The following is a 22421-nucleotide window of genomic DNA, read 5'->3' as shown; positions in this document are numbered from 1 at the left end:
TAAGTAAAACAGAGACGTAAGAATTAGTACCAATCAGAGGAAGAGGCTTTGGGCTATAGTTAGAGAAGACTCACGGCTTGGCTGGAAATAGCTGAGTGGAGGCAGACTCTGGGGTCCCAGAGGCACCTGTCAGCCTCTGCTCTCCCACCCCCAGATTCTCCAAAAAGGCAAGAGATTGGATTCAACGGCTCTTTCCCTCCTTGGAAAAGGAGCAGGAAGAGACCCAAATGAATGGCTCCTAAGAGGTAAAAAATAATTCAGAAACTGAGGCAGGTGGGAGGAAGAATAGAGAATGGGATGTGGGTTTCCTGACCCCCTTCCATTCTCGCTCCAGGAACACTCGGTGTGCTCATTTATGGGAGTCAAAATGTCTCTGGTTGGTGATTTCTGGATTCTTTGGGCCTGCTGTGCTCTGTGATCCTTGTTCTAGTACCCTGGTTGCAGAATCTTCCACAGATTAATGAAAAAAGCTTGCTTAACCTTAAAATGCAGGATAGGAAGGGGTCCTGTGGTCAGCCTAGTCAAGCCCCTCCCAGGATCCTCTGTGGGACAAAGGAGGAACTGGGGACTTCCCCTGGCCCCAGACCTTTCTCTCCTGCCCCACAATTCCACTCCCAGCCCCTTCTGTGGCTCAGTCTTTTTCTCACAGTTTGAGTTGAGAAGCAGAGAAACAAACAATCAGCATACTTTAAAAGGCTGGGAATATAAATGGCAGGAAAGAAAGCCCTGAAGACCCCTGAGAGTTAATATCTGCCTTTGGACTCACCCTTGGAAATAAACCAAGCAAGATATGAAAGAAAGAAGATCATCTCCATGAGGGTGCTTTGGGCTGCAAGTAACAGAAGACTGAATCAAGATGGCTGAGGCCGTAAGCAAAGGCATGTCCTCCCTTCTGAAAAGGCCCGGAGTGTGGGAACTCAGCAGCCCAACCTTGACACCAGGGGCTCAGGGCACTTCCTTCCCCCTGATTTGTCACCTTCAGAGAACAGACTTTGTCCCCAAGATACATCTCTCCTGGTCCAAAGATGGCTTCTGCAATGTCAGATGTTGAAGCCACCTTGGCATCTGCCAGAAGGGGAAAGACTGCCCCTTTAAGAATGTTGCAAAACGCCTCCCCCTGAAGCCCCCGGCAGAGCTCCCCTCACCTCTTTGGTCAGGACTGGGTCACGTGGCTGCTGCTCCACCAATCACAGTGAGGGAAAGGAGGGTGGCTTACACCAATCAGGATCCACTCCTGGGTCACCTGGGAGAGGGGTGACCACTCAGATGAGACCAGGTTCCAGTCCCAAGGACAAAGGAGGGCAGTTCAGGGTAGAGACCAGTGGGGTCTGTTCTACCACATTTTAAAAAATATTTATTCTTAAGTTTTAGGTGGACACAATATCTTGATTTCACATTTATGTGGTGCTGAGGCTTGAACCTAGAGCCCTGTGCATGCTAGGAGAGCGCTCCACCACTGAGCCACAACCCCAGCCCTCTACCACATTTTTATTCATTTTTTAATCAGGTCACCAAGTGTTCCTTTAGACAGCCTTGGACACTCAAGTCACTGCCTAGTAGACCTAGTGGAGGTGCCACAATTTATCTAGTTAAAATGTTATTGGTGACCAACCTAGGTACCCTTCAACAGATGAATGGATAAATAAAATGTGGTCTATTTTATATATTATATATATTATATTATATAATATATATATATATATATATATATATACACACACACACACACATGTATATATTTATTTTACTCAGCTGTAAAGAAGAATGAAATTTATGGTATTTGCCATTAAATGGATGGAACTGGACTGGAGGCTATTATGCTAAGTGAAATAAGCCAGTTCCAAACACCAAAGGCTGAATGATCTCTGTCTGATATTGGGGGCAGATAGAAGTTCCCTGGAGCAGACAAAGGGGAATGAAGAGAAGGGAGGGGATGGGAATAGGAAAGACAGTAGAATGATGGGACGTCACCTTCCATGTCCCTCTATGACCACACGACCCGGGAGACTCCGCATCATGTAGAGCCACAAACATGGGGAGCTACACCCACGTACGTCTGTGTCAAAATACACTCTACTGCCGGGTATATCTGAAAACAGCAAATAAAGAAATAAAAACAAATTATTGGTGGACGTTTGGGTGATTCATTTTCTAGAAGATTTTAGTTCGGTGATGAGCTTCCTCAGGGGGTCCTGGCTCCCACCCAGCAGAGCTCCGAAGCCCCTGCCCCTTGTGTCCGGGAGGCCCGCAGAGCTGACTGACCTGGACTTCCTGCCCTCAGGCCCATCCACAGGGGTCCCACTTAGAGCACTGAGAACTTTCCAGAAGCTTCCAGAGTCTGGCTGGCTTGAGGGAGAGGGCCATTTTTGTCACTGATAGGTGGTCTGGTCCTTCTCGTGCCACAGCCCAGGCCCCCACCCCACCATGGCAAACAGACATGAAGTTGTCGCTTTGCGTGGGTTGAACTGTGTCCCCTTCTGCCCCTCCCTAAGATAAAGCAAAACAGAACACAACAGGAAAGAACTTCTGTGTGGACCTCCGAACCGCGGCAGGTGGGGCTGTGATCCAGGACCCCCGGAGCCGAGCCGTGAGAGGAGAAAGGAGCCAACACCAGCCGGTCCCTGCTCCTGTGGCTGAGCGTCTCCCCTTCTCTTCCCCCCCACCCCCACCCCTGTCCTCGAAAAGAAGCAGGTTTCCTTCCTCCTTCCCTCGGCTCGGCCCTTCTCATCCTGCAGGAAGCCTCGGAGTTACACAGGGAAGGTGTTTGGCTTCTGGCTCAGGCAGAGTCTGGGAGCTGGGTCTCCCGGGCTCCGCTTCAGTGCATGGAAAAGAGTAATAGTGCACCCCTGTCATCCCAGGGGCTCGGGAGGCTGAGGCAGGAGGACCGCGAGTTCAAAGCCAGCCTCAGCAAAAGTGAGGCCCAAAGCAACTCAGTGAGACGCTGTCTCTAAATAAAATACGAAAGAGGGCTGGGGGTGTGGCCCAGGGGTGGAGTACTTGCCTGATGAGCAAGGCCCTGGGTTCAATCCCTAGTACTGCCAATAAATAACTAACAAAAGTTGGGCAATCCTCCCTCGAGACGAGAAGCCCAGCTAACCGTCCAATTCTGCATCACAAACAGAACAGGGCCTCCTTCTGCCTCTTACATAAGGGATCCTGTTTTCTTCCTGTGCCTGTGGACTCCTGGGGACAGCTGGATGCTGATCACGTCCTTGGATTGCTAACCAAAGGAGCGTCCTCAGGATTTCCAGAGGAGCCACTGGTCACAATTAGATCTTGATTCTTTGGGCAGTTTCCCAGCGGCTTCGCGTGGGCCAGCTCGTGCCACTGGAACAAAATGCCCGAAGCCTGGCAATTCAGAGGGGTCAGAAATTGATTTCTCACAGTCCCCGAGACGGGAAGCTCGTGATGAAGCCCTGGTGGGGTTGGGGTACAGGGACAGAGGGCAGCCTCGCCCCTCAAGCCCTGCTTACACTAATATCTTCAGGAAGGGAGAAATCCTCCTGGCCTAATCCCCACCCAAAGGACCCCCCCTCTTACTTCTGGTGCTTTGGAGATTAAGTTTCCGCAGGAATTTTGGAAGAGACACAGACATTCAAACCTAAGACTTAAGGTCTTAGAAACTGGAATGAGCCGGGTGCAGTGGCCCACGCCTGTCATACCAGCGCCTCAGGAGGCTGAGGCAGGAGGACCTTGAATTCAAAGCCAGCCTCAGCAAAAGTGAGGCCCTAAGCAACTCAGTGAGACCCTGTCTCTAAATAAAATACAAACTAGGGCTGGGGAGGGGGCTCAGTGGTCAAGTGCCCCTGAGTTCAATCCCTGGTACCCACCCTCCCCCCAAAAAAACTGAAATAAAAAAGTCACAATGATGATGATGATGATGATTTTTGGTTCTGGGGAGACAGGGTCTCACTGAGTTGCTAAGCAGCCTTGCTTTTGCTGAGGCTGGCTTTGAACTCACAATCCTCCTGTCTCAGCCTCCTGAGCCGCTGGGATGACAGGCGTGTCTGGCCATAATGGTCATTATAAAGACCATGTTTATGACTCCTCAACCATAAAATACATTTTCTCCACGTTTTACAGAGGAGGAAATGGAAGCTCAGGGAGAGGGGACGTTCCCTGCTCACGGTGACTTGGCTGGTGAAATGACACAGAGATGGGGGTGGGTCGCTGCTGTCCTCAGGCTCCCGGGTACAGTGACCCATGATTTTCTGCTCACTGCTGTGGAGCTGCGTACTATATGTCTGAGAACCCGGGGGTGGGCAGGGATGGGGTTGGAGAGGCTCCATGGAAATGCGGGGGCTTCCGCCGAGGCCCCGAGGTCCCTGATGCATGTGTGATGGGATTGGGGGTCGCCTGGGACCCTGAGATCTGTTCTTCCTCTCTGCATCTCTGGCTCTCCTGGGTCTCAGGGCTGCCAGGGATTAAAAACCCATCCCAGGGCCTTTGCAGGTGGCGAGAACAGATGCCCAGGCAGATCCCCAAATCCTCAGTGTGTGGAGTTGTTGGACTGGGGCTGCAGATGGCAGTTCTGGCTCACACAGGCCCTCACCTGCCTGGCACCACCCACTCCGAATGGAATGCTCAGTTCAACAGGAGGGATCAGCCCCATTTTTTTTTTTGTACCAGACATTGAACCCAGGGGCACTTAACCTGTGAGCCACACCCTCCCCCAGCTCTTTTTATTATTATTATTATTATTATTTTATTTTGAGACAGGATCTCACTGAGTTGCTTGGGGCTTTGCTAAATCGCCGAGGCTGGCTTTGAACTTGCAATCCTTCTGCCTCAGTCTTCTGAGTTGCTGGGATTAAAGCGTGCCCCAGCACACCCAGGGCTTGATCAGCCCCATTTTTAAAGAGAAGAACTCAGGGGCTCAGAGAGGTCAAGCCTTGTGCCCAAGCCACACAGCTAAGGAGTGTCAGTGCCTGGGACACTGGCTGCCGAGCTCCTGTGTCCAGCACTGAACTCGGTGAGCCTGGGCCGGGCACTTCTACACCTTGTGCCTCGGTTTCCTCATCTGCAACATGGACAGGAGGCACAGGGTCTGAAATGGGATGCCAGACCCGGAGGTAGGATGCGTGTCCTGGGATCAGCCTTGGGTAGGTCACTCTCCTTTTCTGGGTCTCAGCTTTCCTTTCTGAAAAGGAGATGGGGAAGGCGACGGGTTTTCCCAGGCTCGTGACTGTCAGAGTTAGCATGGAACAGACTGTGTGTCGGCTGCTCTTGACGTTGACTCCTCCTGGATCCCTGGGGACTGGCATGGCCGAGTGCTTTCTTTGGGTGTGGAGACTCAGGTGGGTGTCTAGGGAGCTTTGCTCTTAGCTTTTCAGGAACCCTGTAAATTTGGACATTCCAAGATTCCAGGCAGAGGGTCAAATCTTGCCTCCCCTGGATTCCCAAAATATGGCTCCACCTCTCTGAGCCTAAGTAGTTCCTTCTGCAAAGTGGGTCCGATGGTGGCCACCTTGCAGAGCTACCAATGTGATGAAATGTCTGGCATGTGGTAACTCCTGGCTCCTTATGCCACCTCCCACCACACTCAGGCAGTGCTGGAGGGCAGCCAGGCCAGAGGACCTTCTCTCTCTCCCCACAAGGTCCTGCCCTCCCGTCTCTTGCTTCTGTCCTGCTCCACCAAGCTCCGGCTCCAGCAGCTGCGTTTAATTGGATTTAACTTAATAGTTTTATTGATGCCTTTTGGTTCAGGGGCTGCAGGAGCCTCTGGGTAATTTGCACATTTTTAACACACCAAATAAAGAGCGATAAGCATGCACAAGTCCATTTTAATTGGATTAAGGGGAGGCTTGGCTTGGGGAACCATAAACCACAGAGGAGCTGGAGAAAAAGAAGAACTCAGAGATTTCAGGTTTTCTGCCTCCTCCAACCCCACAGAACATCTGCACCCGCGCTGCTTCCTGCTGAATAAAGGGTGCGCTGTGTCACTGTGACGGTGTCTCCTACAGAGACACACACGGGTTGGTGGGTTCTCTCCTCCGCCTCCTTCTCTGGGTGCTTTGTGCATTTTGACAAATGGTTCCACCCACTGGCTTTGGTTTCAGATCAAAGATCCGAGTCCTGGTCCTGCCTCCTTCCTGCTCATCTTAAGCAACTCATTGGATCCCCTGGACCTCGGTTCCCTCCGCGGTGAGAGGTCATGCTACTGGGGTCCCTTGGTGGGGTTGGCCGGAGAAGTAAATGCTAGCAAATTGCCTGCCATCGAGAAGGTCCCCCCAAATGGCAGCCACTGAGAAGCCCATTGGAAGCCAAGATCCAGCTGGCTAAGTGAAGAGGCCACCCCCGACAGGTGTGCAGGGCCACCTAGCACAGGCTGAAGGGCCAGGGGTAGCTGTCCAGAGGCCTTGGGACTTGAAGAACGAACAGGAGCTGGTTGGGGCTGCAACAAGGTACACTTGCCCCTCCTCCGCGTATGCGTGGAACCGCGGATAGCACCAGGCTCTCAGCGTCCTGGCTTTCCTAGGCACAGGCACAATATAGAGGGACAGCGCCGTTCACCTGCAACAATTACGACAACATACTCTAGGAAAGTGTGGGACTATGGTCTCTCTCCAAAAAAATCAAGACAAAATTGGTATTTTCAGACTATGGTTTGTGAGACATTCCGAGGCGCCGCAAGGAATCAAACGCGGGCTCCAAAAATGGGTGGCGAAGCAAACCTTCATTTCTGGAGGCTGCGGAGCTGGAGCCTGAGCCTGAGCAGGAGCCGGAGCCAGAGGCTGGCTGCAAGTCCGCCTGCTTATATCTGGGGCTTCACACAGCCCCGCCCCTCACTCTGATTGGAGGAGATCTGGGCTCTCATCTACGCGATTGGCTAATATTAGAATTAGGGCGGGGGAAAGGGAGGCGGTGCAATGGGATCCAGGTAAGGCCGGATTCTAGGTTCGGAAAACCGACCACCCCGCTTTCCGCGCACAGGCTGACCAGGTGCAACTGAAACTTCAGAAAGTGAAATTGTGGGGGGCTGTGGGGAGGGGACCGCTGTGGGGCAAGTCACCTGGGGACCTGGTTGCAATGCAGATTCTGACTCCAGGGTCTGGGCGGGGCCTGAGAAGGCGCATTTCTGACCCACTCCTAGGGGACATTGATGGGGACGGTCCCAGGGCCACCCTTTAAGTAGAAGTTAGTGAATGGACGGAACCGAGCTTTGAAGCCAGCCACTGTGACCCCCCCCAATCCTGCCGTCTCCGCTGTCCTCTGCTAGCTCAAGAGCCCAGCAGGACAGGAAACAGGTCCTGCAGGGCCTTTAGCACTACAAGGGGTCCCTGTAGCCTGGGCGGGAGATCATATTGACGATTCCTTATTTTATCTTCAACGTGTATGGCTATCTTGCATTGGACACCGGGCACTTTTCTTATATAAAAATAACACCCCCCTTCTTGACTCTTCATCTTCTTCCTACATTTCAGTGAGACAGGTGCCATAGGAAGCCGCCACTTCCCATGTGGTCCCTCTAGTGAGGGGTGCCCCCCTGGAATCACGGGGCTGAGCAACAATTCCCCGGCTGTTCTGGGGACCAGACTGCCCACTTGGATCAGGTGTGTGTCCTGAGACATGACTGCTGTGGCTTGTGTACAAAGCCAGGTCCCAGGAAGGACCTCCTACAGAAAACCTATATCTGAGCAGGGCAGTCGGTTGGGGCCTGGTTGCTGGTTCCAGGACTCAGTGAAAAATAAAAACCAGGTTCACAACTCTGGGTACAACCCTTGTCCATTTTAAATGCTCAGTAAGCATTTGTTTTGATTATGATAATTTAAGCATGTACTGTGGCCAGGGACTCAGTTACTGAATATTCCACCTGTAGTTTTCATAGAACCATTGAACCAGATATTATATGTGATAATTTATTTTTAAATGCCCACTGAACAGCACGGTTTAGCCACTCAGCAACTCTGAGTTTCCTCCCTAGGGTTCAATTGACTCCACTGTGAACTGCAGCCTGTTTTGGGGAATAAAGATATCCTGGTGTGGCGATACCAGGTGTGGCGGTGCAGGCCTATAATCCTGGCTACTTAGGAGGCTGAGGCAGGAGGATCGCAAGTTGGAGGCCAGCATCAGCGACTCAATGAGACCCTCAGCAGTTCTGCGACACCCTGTCTTAAAATGAAAAATAGAAAGGGCTGGGGAGTTCAGTGATAAAGCACCCCTAGGTTCAATCCCCAGTACCCAAAAAAAAAAAAAAAAGCCATCTAGGGGATATTTTTATTTGCCTACCTGTTCCAAGTTGGGTCTTCATGGAGACCAACTCTGAGATGGATTTCCACATGCAGAATTTTTTTTTTTTTGGTGGGGGCTGGGTGGGGACTGCCCTTGGACCCACACTAATGGGAGGGAGGGGAAGAGAGCCAGGCCTGGGCAGAGAGAAGTGGTACTACGGTGCACCTCCCTGATGGCTTGGTGGACCCCCAAGGGAGAGAATGGCTCTTTGGGGGTTTCCCACACTGGGCTGAGGAATCCAGAGCTTCTGCCTTGCATCAGTTGGTCCTGGGTCTGGGCTTCCCAGAGAGGGCGTGAGCTTGGCAGCAGAGGCAGCCCTTCAGAGCCCCTATACTGTGATGCTGATCGGTCCCTTGGGTAAGGCGGCAGGGTGTTTGCACACAGCCTGTGGAGTCCCCCCTCCCTAAGTGACTTTTAACAGTGAACGCCGGGTACCTGCTGCTGTTCTAGCATGTACAGGGCGTTCACTGTCCTGGGACTGATCCCCGGGCATGCTGAGGGAGGGCTGTATGTGGTAAGAGGCGGAGGAAGAATCTAAGAGGCTGCAGGAGACAAGGTCCACCCCCACCTGGGGCCGGTCACGCTGAGGTCAGCCCCTGCTGGGCCGGGTATAGGGCAATAAGCATTCTGTTTCCTTTTCCTCAAAACTGTGTCCTCGTTATTGGATTTGCATTGAGGACAAGGACTGAGCTTTTGGTCACAGCTTGTTATGCAGCATTATTGAGAGAATAGCTGACGGGTACAAAGGGAACAGAATATGTAGAAGACTTTAGTGCCTGCACAATATAAGTGCACGATAAAATTTGGCTCTGGGGATACCACTTATTTAACGAATTTAAATATCCAATTTGTTTTATTACATGAAATATTTATCTTAAACATTAATTAATTTAAATAAATTTCCTCTGGCAGAGGAAATTTCAAGGCAGCACAACCTTCAGACAGTGGCATGGATATTGCTGGCAACTTTTAGCCAAGTTTTCTGTAATAATCAAGAACGGAAAGCAAAGCAATCTGAAAACGTGCCGCTTGATCAGAAAAGGGCAAGTAAAAACCGGGGCTAAGGAAGTTGTGGTTTTGAAAGACATGGCAGCTACTAAAGAGATGCTGAGTCTTCTGCACAGAGATAATGGGGAAGACAGCTGGCGGGCAGCTCAGGAGTTGGCAAGACCACATCATCTCAGCCAAAGGTGTAAAAGTAAAGATTCCTCCAAGAGGAGACCGTGGGACACTCTGCTTCCAGAGGGTTGCCCGGGAAGCTGTTCCACTGGGCTCAGTCACTCGGGTACACAGAGGCTGCTGCAGTCCCCCCTAGAGGTGTGGCTACTGCTCCAGATGACTGCAGAGTTCAGCAGTAACCACGTGGTGCGAGTTCTGCAGGATTGCAGGCCTCTGGAGTCAGAGGGATCCTGGAGGCTTCTGTTGAGGTTACAGAGGAAGTCCTGGGGGACAGGTAAGGTGCAGCAGGGTTAGAGTCCCTGCAGGCAGCTCCCGGGAGGGTGATGCAGGAAAATGTGAGAAGGAAGGCAAAGTTGCAGTGCAGATGCCCGAGATTAAGAGATGCCAGTAACACGGCACCTCTGCTGCGGAGAGCTGCAGCCATCAAGTACAAACAAGTCGAGAGAGAGGGAGAGAGAGAAAGAGAGAGAGAGAGAGAGAGAGAGAGAGAGAGAGAGAGAGAGAGGCGCCACGTGGGCTGTAACCAGCAAAGCCACGGGGCAGAGCCACACTAGCCCTTTGGAGGATCGTGCCCTGGGTGCTGGACCAGAGCTGGGCTTCCACCTCGTTTGGGGTCCAGCCCTCCTGTCCTCCAAGCCTCTGTTTCTCCTCTGTGACATGGAAATGTCTACTCTGTGCCATTATTTCTAGGACATGGGTAACTTGTGTTTTCATTTTTACAGGGGATCAAGCTGAGAATTTGCTTCGGGGTCTCAGAAGACTTTGCCCTTGAAAGCTTTGGCCCAGCTTCTGGGTAACGTGGGAACCGTTGGGAACATGGGGACTCCTGGAAATGGGCCAGATGTACTTTGCACTGGGAGATGGGCATGCGCTTTGGGAGACCATGTAGGAGACCAGATAGGTCCATACGTAGGGTAGTTGGGTCGGCCATTCCTCCCTTCTTCCCTGGTTTAGATATGAGTGTCCCCCAAAAGCTCACGGGTGAGACGACGCAAGAAAGTTCGAAGATGGAATGAGGAGATAAAGAGGTGGAACCTAATCACGGGTGGGTTGCACTGGGTGGCAATGATAGGCAGGTAAGGTGTGGCTGCAGGAGACAGGTCACGGGCGTGACATAGTCTGTAATCTCCCTCTCCACCTTCGGTTACACATCCTGAGCTGCTTTCCTCCACCTTCTGCCAAGATGCCCTTCTATCTCACGCCGGGCATCCATGGAGGAGCTGTATATGGACTGAGACCTCTGAAACCAGGAGCCAAAAAAAACACTTTTCCTCCTCGACATTGTTCTTGTAGGTCTTTAGGTCACAGCAAAAAAAAAAAAAAAAAGAAAAAGAAAAAGAAAAAAAGCTGACTTACCACTCTCATTTCTATTCATAAATATTACTAGGAAATCATGAGTCTATTTAACAGAATTTTTGTTACTAATATCTAAATTTTAAGCACCTTTAAGAGGAGACCACGTTTTGATTTCTTGTATCAGTGCATTACAGTTATACATGATATCGGGGCTCATTTGGACATAATGATAGAGGCACGGAATTTTATTTGGTCCAGGTCAGGCCCAAGCACTTCCCCTTTCCTGACCCTCCTCCAATCCCCTGCTTCCCTCCTCCACTCTGCTGGCCTGCCTTCTATTTATTTATAGTATTTAAAAAAAATTAATGCATTCTGGATGTGCATAAATGTGAACTTCGCTGTGGCATATTCACATACATACATAGGATCGTTCAGTCAGCTTCATTCCACCATTCCTCCCTTTTCCCATCCCTCCTCCCTTCCTCTGCTCCCCCAGGCTCTCTTCTGTTTTCTTGGGATCTCCTCATCCTCCCTTTATTATTCTCCTATTCAAGAGAATGAAAACAGATGTCTGTGTACAGACCTGTAGGTGAATGTTCACAGCAGCTTCATTGATAATAACCCCAAACTGGAAAGAACTCAAATCACCATCAGTCGGTGAATGGTATAAAAAAAATGTGGTATGTCCATACAATGGAATACTACTGAGCAGTGAAAAGGAATGAACTAATTCATGCAATGACATGAATACATCACAAAAGAACTTTGTTAACTGAAAGAAGCAAGGCTCTTTGCATGGTTCTGTTTACATGACATTCTAGAAGCAAAACTATCTGGATATAAAGCAGGTCTGTGGTTGCCTGGAGCCATGGGGTAGAGGGAGGAGAGTGACTGCACAGGGCCTGGAAGAGTCCTATGGGGCAATGGAAATCTTCTCTAGCGTGACAGCGATGCTGGTCACTGTCATGACTCATCAAACTCTATGTCTGAAAGTGGCAACATTTGGTGTTACAGTTGGATATTGAATGTCCCCCCAAAGATTGGTCCCCAGGTGGTGCTATTGAGAGGTGGTAGGATGTTTGAGAGGTGGGGTCTGGTGAAAGGCTCTCAGGTTAACTTTAAGGGAATCATGGAACCCCACTCTCTCAGTCTCTCTGTACTACCTGGCTAATGATGTAAGTGTTTGCTCTGCCACATGCTTATGCTATAGTGTGCCTGCCACCCTCATCACTGGCCCAAGGCAATGAGGTTGCTCCATTTTGGACTGAAACTTCCAGAATCACAAGCCCCCCAAATAACCCTTTTTGCTTTATAAGTGGCTTGCCTCAGGTATTTTGTTATCACAATGTGAAGCTGGCTAATACATGCTGCATGCAAAATATGCTTCAATAAAATTGGTCAAAAATGGCCAAAATATTCCACGATGAAGGATATACTACTACTGACGAGAGTAATTAAATACCTTTAATGGTTATTTAATGGGTATTTAAATGTCCACAGACATTTGTCTCATTTTCTAGACTAGGAAACGGATGCTCAAAGACATGAAGCCAATTCCCACAGCTACCCCACTGGGGAAGGGCAAAGCGGGGCTTGGAACCAGAATTTTCTTTCTGCAGGACCCACAGTCAGGCCCTGAGACCAACCCGGCTGCCAGCCTAGGACTTGAGAATGAGGTCATTTGCTGGGGAAAGACGCGATCCTACCACCTGAGGGGCCCTCGAGTCTCTTGGGGAATTAGCTAACAATTACTGGGTCGTGCATTTAATTAGGTGGAAGGCTGCCTGGGATAACAGTAATTAGCACTTAAACATCGCTCCTCCACATCGGCTGGCTTTAAACGCATGTTTCTGAATGAAGCATTTTGTGCAGGGAGGTGAGGGAAGGGGGCGTGGCCACTTCCCAGGACCCCCCAGGTGAGGAGGTGGGCGTGGCTTTCTGGGTCCCGTCCTGCCAGCCTCAGGGCAGGGCCCAGCTCCTCAGTTCAGTGGGCTCATTAACTAGAGAAAGGGCTGATGGTTCTTGGAGTCTTTGCTTTGACATCTGGGAAGGAGGTGTGACATCCGCTGTGCCTTTGGACAGGGACCTTCTCCTCCTGGGGTTTTGTCTCCCTCAGGGGGTTGGTGGGGGTAATTCCAAGTCCTGCATAGACCCCGAGTAGGAGCACTGCCCACTCCAGGTCCTTAGGGGGACGGGAAGGGGACAGAGGGTCCCTCGAACCTGGGGGGCGAGGGTCCTGAGAGAAGCAGAGCAGCTTTGGATCCAGAGCAGAGGGAGCTGTGGCCACGTGGAAGGAGGGGCCAGGGCAGTGTCCTCCTGTCCCCCACTAACTGCCCGCTCTCCCCTCTGCTTAAACCCGGGCAGGGTCCTCAGGTCCGTCTCCTGGACCCAGCACAGACAGGGGAAGCAGGAGGTGGCACCCAGAGGGGCATCTGGATATCACCCAGAAGCCCCTTCTGGACCCCGGCCACCCCTTCCACATCCCCTCCACTCTACTCCCCGTGGCCACCCGGGAGCACTTTGAAGCAAAGTTGAGTCAAAGGTGAGCCCAAGAGCCAGGTTCCAGCTGGGGGGCTCCATTGCCCCCACACCTCTGCCCCCCCCCTCGACCAACATGACAGGTGGCGTGGCTCAGAGATGCCACACTGTCACCTTGCATCCCGCACACTGCTTCTGCCCTGAGATGTTGACAGTCCTCATCAGGAGACAGTCTGTGTCCTCTCCTCTTGAATCTGCGTGGGCCTGTGACTCTGTGGCTTCAGGAGGCCAGGTCTTCAGGAGCACCTGCCTTTCTCTGTTGGGAGATGTGCGCGGGGAGTTCTGACCCCCAGCAGGAAGTACTGCTCTGAAGCTTCCATGCTGGACAGACCAGGGGGGAGACTCTGAGGTAGAGAGACATAGCCTCTATGTTCCAGCTCCTTGATGTGTTCAGGGAACATTTAGGAGGTTCCGGCTGCCAGCCAGTGCCCAGTGGAACAGAGATGAGCTGTTCAGTGCCTTAAGCCAATCATGCATGGCCCTGTAGCCACACTGCCTGAGTGTGAAGCCCGTTCCTGTCATGCACGCTGAGGGTAACTTTTGGGTCAGTGACTTCACCACCTTGACCCTCAGTTTCTTCATCTAGAATGTCATCTTAGATCATTTAAGAAAAGTATCTGATAGAATGCCTGTTCTTGATTAATAGCAACTGTTCTTTATTCACGATGGCCATTCGTTTTCCTCTAAGCAAATTCTTTGTGTTATCAGGGCCCTGATCTCTCCCTGTAAAAAAAAAAAAAAAGGTAATTTACAAGGTTCTGATTTTCTAGTTTTGGAAATATTTTATGTGGTCATCTGCTTGGGGATAGAGGATTAGACCCCAGACCACTCAAGTCCCCCCTCAAAGCTGTACTATTTGCCCCTGTGCTATTTATTTGCAAATTAGGGACACTGTAGTCTTCCAAAAGCATCACAATATGTCAACCTGCATGACTCGGGGCTAATGGCATCTTGGGGAGTTCTGCAGGGCACAACTGTACCATGATAGATGGAGAACCTGTCTCCTAGATTAAAGATCCACAGAGCCCTGTCCACGGTGAACCTGAGACGGCTACTGGGGCAGAAACCATTGCCCTCCTCCTCTGATGCTTTGTCTTTCTCTTTGAGAAACCAGGGACTGTCCCCACCCCATCAGCCTGGCTGTCCGTCCACTCATTGCCATGGGCAGGATCGGTCCTGACTTGACCAGCTTCTCAGGGGGTAGGAGACTGTGGCTCTGCCGTGGGCCTTAGGGAGCAAGATGCCAGAAACGTCTTCATGGCTCTGAGTTGCTTTCCAGAACCTTCTCGTTTCCGCCCTCATGACTCTGGGATTTCTTATTGGTCAGCTTTTGTGTATCTGGGGACATTTTCATCTCTTCTTCATTTTGGGAGGATACTCTTGTTGGGTCTAGCCTCCTTGGCTGGCCCTTTTATTTACTTACCTCTTTTCTTGCAGGATTTGGACGGGGCCTTGTAGCCTCCGTGATCAAGGATAAGAAGTTGGCTCTTCCTCTTATGAGGATCCCGCGGATGTGAAGACTCATTCCTGTCCTGCTGCTCGCAAGACTCTCTTTGGGTTAGATTTTGGCCGTTTGCTTATAATATATCTTGATGAAGATCTCTTTGTTATTCTACTTGAAGTTCATTGAGCAACTTATGTGTGAGTTTATGTATTTCATCATTTTTGGGGGAGAGTTTTGAGGTCACTATTTATTCAAATAGTCTTTCTTCTTTCTCTTTCTTCTCTCCTTCTGGACTCAAATAATTCATGTTTTTACCCTTGATGGTGACCTCCAGTCCCTTAGCTCTTCACGTTTCTTCATCCTTCTTTTCTTTCTGTTCCTCAGACTGGATAATTCTCATTTTTCTATTTTAAAGTTCAAAGATTCTTTTTCCTTCCTGCTCACATTCGTGGCTGAACACCTTTAGTAGAAGTTTTTACTTCAGTGACTGTAACTTTCAGACCCAGAATTTCTACTTGGTTCCTTTTTACTTCTGTTTTATTGATACTTTCATTTAGTTCTTGCATCATTTGGGGGGGGTGGCATCATTTTTTGGGAGTGGGAGGGGGAGTACCAGGGATTGAACCCAGGGGCACTTGACCCCTGAGCCCCATCCCCAGCCCTATTTTGCATTTTATTTAGAGACAGGGCTCACTGAGTTGCTTAGAGCCTTGCTGTTGCTGAGGTTGGCTTTGAACTCTTGATCCTCCTGCCTCAGCCTCCTGAGCCTCTGGGATGACAAGCGTGTGCCATTGCACCTGGCTTTGCATCATTTTCTTGATTCTAGTTCTTTGTTCATGGTTTCCTTTAGCTTCTGAGACATATTTGGAACAGTTGATTTAAGGATTTTGTCAACTAAGTCCATGTCTGGGTTTCCTCACGGATGATCTTTGTCGATTTATTTTTTTCCCCTTTGAAGGTACCATATTCTCCTGTTCTTTTCTGTGCTTTGTGAAAACTGGTCATTTTGAGTGTTGTAATATGTCACTCTTGGAATCATGGTCTCCCCTCTTTCCCAGGATTTGCTGTGGTTGATCACCAGGAGACAAAACTCTCTGCTCAGTGACTTTTTCAAACTACTTTTGTGCCGATTGTATTCCTTGTCACGTGTGGTCATTGAAGTCCCTGCTCCATTATTTTAGTGGTCATAGGGTGACCTTAAGGCTTTCCTTAAATGCTGAAATTCAGGTTCCTTTACTGTATTAAGTATTTCCCCCGGTTGATGTACATTGTGGATTAAATTCTAGAGTTCCAAAATGCCAATTCTGCCCATCATTACCAGCTTATGCTTGATTTGGTCCGAGGATTTATTCCCTTTGTTTTGTGATCTCTCAAAATGCTTAACATATTGGTGGCATCACCTGCACCCTCTGGGTGTGTGAGTATTAGGACCTACCTAAGCTTCTTGGGTGGTCTCTCTACCTGCAAGGGGAACAAAACAGTTTTTGTCTGTGTGAGCTGGCCAGGGTCAGCTGGAACCCACTGACAGGGAACCAGGGAGACCCTTATTAAGCCAGGAAGGCCCTTCTCTCTAATTCACTCCCCCTTATTTCCCAGTCCATTTTATTCTTCGTACCAGGGTTCCTTAGAATCACTGATGAGGTTTAGAAGTGTCCCCCAAAGGCTGTAGGTTGAAGGCTTGGTCCTATGTGTCAAGGTATCCACAGTTTCAAGACTTGCTAGCCCACGATGCTGTTGGGAGGGGGTGGAACTTTTAGGAGGCGGGGCCTAGTGGAAGGAAGTTAGGTCATTGGGGGAAGTCCTTGCTGGGGAGCTGGGGAGCCAGACCTCTTCCTGTCCTTCTCTTTGCTTTGTGGCTGCCCTGAGGTGAAGAGGCTTCCTCTACCACATGCTCCCACCATAACATACTGAGCCACCACAAGTCCAAGCCACCATGGACTGAGACCTCTGAAATCACAAACTAGAATAAACCTTTTTTCCTTATAAGTTGTTTACCTGGGTGTTTTGTCATAGTCATGGAAAGCTCACCAACACAGTTACACAGTTACTTCCAGGAGATTCATTTTGTGGTTGATGTAAATCCTGCTCAAGAGGCGACTAGAAATGGAGCAGATTCCATATTCAAGACAGGCTGCTTTTGGAAAAAGGCTGCTGCTCAGGTATGAGGTGCTTATTGATCCTTGACTGTTATCCAGGGACTTTACCAACATAAGCTCACCCCACTCTCCCAACAACTTTGTGAGAGAGGTGCCGTCATGTCTACTTTAAAGAAGAGAAAATTGAAGCTCAGGGTGTTTCAGAGTTGGTAAGGGTGAGACCTGAACCAGGAAGACCCTCAGGGATCGTGAGTCCCTCTGGTTGAACATTCCCACTGGTGATGTCACTTGCACCCCTTGGCTCACTTCTCACGTCAGCTCTGGTTGGCATCCTGGGATCTGGTCTCTGAGGGATGCCACCTCAAGCCTGCACGATGCCTCCCACGCTGGGCCCTGGACCTCCCAATGTCATGGACTTGACACGACCTTGTGGGGGAGGGAAGGTGGAGATTTGATGACCACTCCTGACCAGTAGCAGATGGTCCTGGGAGGTGGCCTACCCACTTCTGGGAGGTCCTGGGGGAGTCACACCCCCTTGACCCACAGGCCTGACCCTGACCATGCACCTGACCTTGGCCTTTCCTTTCTCCTCTCCCTACCTCTGCTCCCCAGGCTCCTTTCTTAATTAAAGGACCTGCACACAAGTCCTCGCCCAGCGCTCGGCCTTCAGGGGACCTTGAGCAAGGGCCTGGCTGGTGAAATGAACTTAGATGTGAAAATCAAGCCTCACCCCAAGGATGAGGGTCGGGGTTCAAATAGGTGAATCAGGAAAAACAGCTAAATAATGACAAGGTGGGCTTTTGTACCAAGGTGTCAGCCTGGATGTGTCCATGTGTGGTGTCTGGCTTTGTCAAGGTGTTTCTGTGACAGGTTTGTCCCCTGCCTGGTGGAAAGTTCATGTGCTAAGTACCCTCTGGGCCACAAAGCCACCCCTGGTCAAGAACCACTGTGTTCCAGATCAGAGTTTCACCTTTGAGTTTTTGTTTGGTTTGGCACCAGGGATTGAACCCAGGGGCACTCAGCCACTGAGCCCCCTCCCCAGCCCTATTTTGCATTTTATTTAGAGACAGGGTCTCACTGAGCTGCTTAGGGCCTCCCTTTTGCTGAGGCTGGCTTTGAACTCTGGATCCTCCTATCTCAGCCTCCTGAGCTGCTGGGATGACAGGCGTGGGCCACCCCACACGGTGATCATTTGGTTTTGATAGGGTTTCCTAATTGCTCTAATTTGAGAACCACCAATTTAGATTTCTAACTCTCTAATTTAGGCCCCAAGGGATCTAAAGGCTCCCTGAAGCTGTAGACACACGTTGTGTGTGTGTGTGTGTGTGTGTGTGTGTGTGTGTGCACGTTTTTCCTGGGGAGGCAATTCCGGCTTTTCCTTGTATTCTGGAGCTGGTCTGGAACACCCCTTCTCTTGCTGGTGATTGGATTTCCCCCCTTTTTTTTCTCCTCTACCCAAGTCTTTCCCTTCCATTGTCAGTTCCAAGGGGAGAGGCTGCACTTCCTTCCTGGGTGGTATTTCCCGGGGAGACTGACCCTTCATCTCTGGGGGGCAGATGTCGGGGCGCGGTGGTGGTCCAAGCAGAGAGGAAAGGATTTGTAGAGAGCCACTGAGCTGCGGAGTCCAAGATCATTGCTTGGCCGTCGTCATGGGAACCTGTAAACCAACCTCCCAGCTGAGAGTCTGGCCTGCGGCTCCCACTAGAGGCCCCATCTCAGCACCCCCACCTTCCCACACTTCTAACCCCGCCCCATGCCAGCAACACCCCTCCACCTCCAGGAGTGAAAACCCCAAATATGGTCAGGCATTGCTAAAGAGCTCTGCAGTGCAAAATCTCAAACTCATGTTTGAGATTCTACTTCTGTTTTGGTGGCGCTCTATCCCCAGCCCTGTAACAGTCTCCTTGCTAGGTGATTCCCGCAGCACTGCTTCCCAGTGTCTTGCCAGACCCTCTCCTTCCTTTCTTGGCTCTGAACTCATTTTATTCCCCAGGATGTAGCCCAGTAGTTAAAATGCAGACTCTGAAACCAGACTGCCTGGGCTCAAAGTCCAGTCCCATCCTCTCCCCTGCTGTGTGACCTCGGGGAAATTGCTTTGCCTCTCTGAGCCTTGGTTTCTCAGGTGCAAAATGGGGAGAATAAGAGTCTCTGTCTCCCGGGGTTCCGGCGATAATTTGGTGATATTCTACATGGTACTGGCACATGCTTAGTATCTGATAACTGTTAGCTGTGATCATCACTGTAATCATGGTTTCTCACTCCCCTGTGGTTACAGGAGAAGCAGAACCTGTCTCTGTGGTCAGGGAGGCTGCGGAGACGAGGAAGAGCTGAACTGAGTTTTGGGGAGGTGGAGCTTTAGCCAGGCAGGGGCTTCCCGGGGTGCTGTGGGTCGTGGTGTGAGCTGCCTCTCGGATAGACCTTGAGCTACCCATGGGACATCGCTGCATAAGAATTTGGGAGGAGATGTGCTCAAGCGACTCTTGAGGACCAGGATCTGTGAGCTGTACTGCACCACTGGTTCCGGGACTCTAAGCAGGGGCCAGAGAGTAGAAACAGCTGAATAATACTGGAAATGGAACTAAGGCCGCTCGGGGACTGGCTCAGGCCTGTGGCGGCAGGTGACTGGGGACCCTTCACTCAGTAGCCTTTCCTATTCCTTGATTTGCTTCTTTAGAAAATCAGCAGGCGTTTCCTTAGCACCTACTATGTGCCAGATACGGTGCCTACTGTGTGCTGGTTGGCGGAATGCGCTGGTCGTAATGCCTGAAGAGGTGTGAGGGATGGCAGCCATCCTTTGTCCCGTGGTGACGGTGGCTTAGCTGGGGCTGGCGGTTATCTACGGGATCACTCTTGTATCGTAGTGGTTTTTGGACCTGGAACGCTCTGGAAAATACAGCTGTCTAGCTGAGCCCCATCTTTTGGAAAAACAGACTCAGAAATTCTAAATGAGCCCCGATGTGGCAATTTCTAGAAGCCCAGGGAACGGTGACGATGGCTTGGGTGCCTAACTCGTGTCTCCGAGGAGAGTTTCTCCTCCTCCCTCTCGGTCCCACTTTAGAACGCATGAAGCTCTGGTCATGGCCAGGGTGACTTGCTCTGCCTGCTCCTTCTCCCTCATGGCTCAGCAAATGATTCTTCCAGAATACACAGAAGTCATTTTTGCGGCAACACATTCCGTTGCACGACGCTCATTCATTTAACGGGCCCTCGGTGGCCTGGGAGAGAGCCCTGCTCGGAGCCGCCTTCTGAAATTGGATTTGAGGCCGCGGGGCTGGGGGTGGGGTGAGGGCGTCGGTGTTTGATCACTTCCTCCCCCGTCCTCCTCGGGGTCCTCCTCTCCCTGGGTCGCCCCCCGTGCACTGGCAGATTGCAGACTGTCAACTTGGGGGAAGTCGGTCAACCTGCAGACGGGGTAAATAAACACGCTGCTTCCGCGAGGATGGATGCCATCATCATCTGGATTCACAGCCCTCGTCGCCGGCACCTTGAACTGCTTTTGGGGAAAAGGCTTCCGTGTAGCATCCATCAACTTTCCGCCCTGCCTGTCCCCATCCTCCCCATCCCCTGCGCACCCCCCTGAGTCATTCAGATACCCACACAACACGGATGGGGGACATGATTCTTCTCTCCGGAAGGGAATGCGTCTTGACAGATGTTTTCTTTGGGGACAGTTATTTATAGCAGCAAGAGCTCTCCTACAGTAGGGCACTGTGGCTTCCTTCCTCCTCCTTCTCATTTCTCTAAAATGGAACATATTTTTGTTTTCCTGGTGGGAAAAACTGCCAGATCAATGATTTACCTCTCTCTCTCTCTCTCTCTCTCTCTCTCTCTCTCTCTCTCTCCATATTCTCTTCTGTCTCTTTCACCTTCTGAACAGTCTCTGGATTCTCCCAGAATACAATCCAGGTATCGCCACCAACTTTTGTGTCTCAAAGCAGATGGCTCAACTTCCTGAGCCTCTGGCCGCCCAGGGGGCTGGGCTTGGTCCCCCCGCCCCCCCCAACCTTGGGGTCAATTTCTAAGGGAGACGTGAAGGAGGGCTTTTGTGTCTGTCCCCTACTTTCCAGCCCTCCCCTGCCTGCGGGATGAGCTCTTGGGAGCAGGGGCTATAATCAGAGGGACATCTCCCCCCCTTGGCCCACTCCCTGCCCTGTGATCTCCATCTCAGTCAAAGATACGCCCCCCCCCAAAAACTGCCTGGCTCAGGACCTCGGGGTCCTCTTGGCTCTTTTGTCTTCCTGCTCCCCCTCCCCACATCTCTTCCTCCCTCCCTGTCGGTAGTGAAGGGACCGGGCAGCGCAGCCTGAGCCTGCAGATTCTGTTGCTAAGGAAACCACTTCCTTGGTTACCAGCCTGGGTACCATTTGTCTCACTGCGTCTGCATCCCGCCGAGTCGCCCCCGCTCCCCAGGATGAGAGGACGGCAGGGGTGGGGGAGAGCCCAGGATCCAGAGGCAGGGTGTAGAGACAGAGATGGAGAGGAGACCACGGGACGAGATGGCGATGGGGTGACGGGAGGGTGGGGGAGGAAAGAGCCAGAGAGAGATCGGGAGGAGAAGGAGGAGGAGAGCAAAGAAGAGGCGGGGGGGGGGACCAGAGGAGGGGAGGGGGAGCGGAGCCAGGCCCCCAGAAGGAGGAGGGGTCTGCATAGGACCTGTCCCCAGCATCTCTATCCTCTCTCCCCTCCCACATGTCCCCTGGAGACATTCACAGTGACCTCCAGGGCTCCTAGAGAATCTGGAGTAGATGGCAGCTCTCAGCCGCTGCGGGGCCTGGCGTCCCTGCACCGAGGACCACTGGGATCTGCAGCTTTTCTTCCTCCATGGACACAGGGGGACTGTCACTTTCTGCAAACGGGATGGGCTTTGGGGCCCTTGAAGGAGAGGCCAGCAGCTGAGCTCTGTGCTCAGGCCAGTGATTGCACGAGCCTCCCTGTCCCCAGAAAAGGGAGTTGATCTCAGCTCTGAGCAGCTCAGTGTCCGTGAAGGCAGCCCACGTCCTCCCCTTCTCTGTCCAGGAGCATCTTCCTGAAGCTGTCTGGCCCCGTACACGTATCCGCTCGGGACCTGGTTAAGTGGGAGCTCTGCAGGGATGGGGGGTCTGCCTGTGTGGTCCCTAGAATCAGGACCAAGGTCCTTCCCAGGCTGGCCATAAAGATCTATGCCAGGGGGCTGCCGAGGGGGTGGCAAAGGCAGACCCTGGACAGAGCAGGGCGCCAGCCTGTCCATCTACCCCGCCCCTGGCCCCCAGCTCCTCCCACCTTCCCGTCATTCACCATGAAGGAGGGGGGAGTGGGATGTGGCACAGAATCTGTGAGTTGGGGGGGGGGAGAATCCAGGACAGCTGGATGCTCTGTGGCGTCCCTGGTTTCTGGCTGGGAGGAACGGGCTGCGTAGAGGGTGGGAGGGGAATTGGCCGCACACGGGTTCTGGGGTCAAGCCTGGGACCAGAGCCAACGCTTGGTCTGAGATCAGGCCAGAGCTCAGAGTGATCAAGGTCAGGACTCCTCCAGGGCCAGGACCAGGGCTCAGGTTGTGGCCGGAATTGGAGCTCAGGTGACAGAGATCAGGGCTCAGTCAGGAGACACTGTCAGCCCTGGTTCTGGGCAGACTGACCCAGGTGGGAGTGAAGTCAATG

This window comes from Urocitellus parryii, chromosome 3 (genome assembly GCF_045843805.1).
Source record: "Urocitellus parryii isolate mUroPar1 chromosome 3, mUroPar1.hap1, whole genome shotgun sequence".
Lineage (NCBI taxonomy): Eukaryota > Metazoa > Chordata > Mammalia > Rodentia > Sciuridae > Urocitellus > Urocitellus parryii.
The sequence above is the reverse complement of the archived record's forward strand: the minus strand, read 5'-3'. Positions refer to the sequence as shown.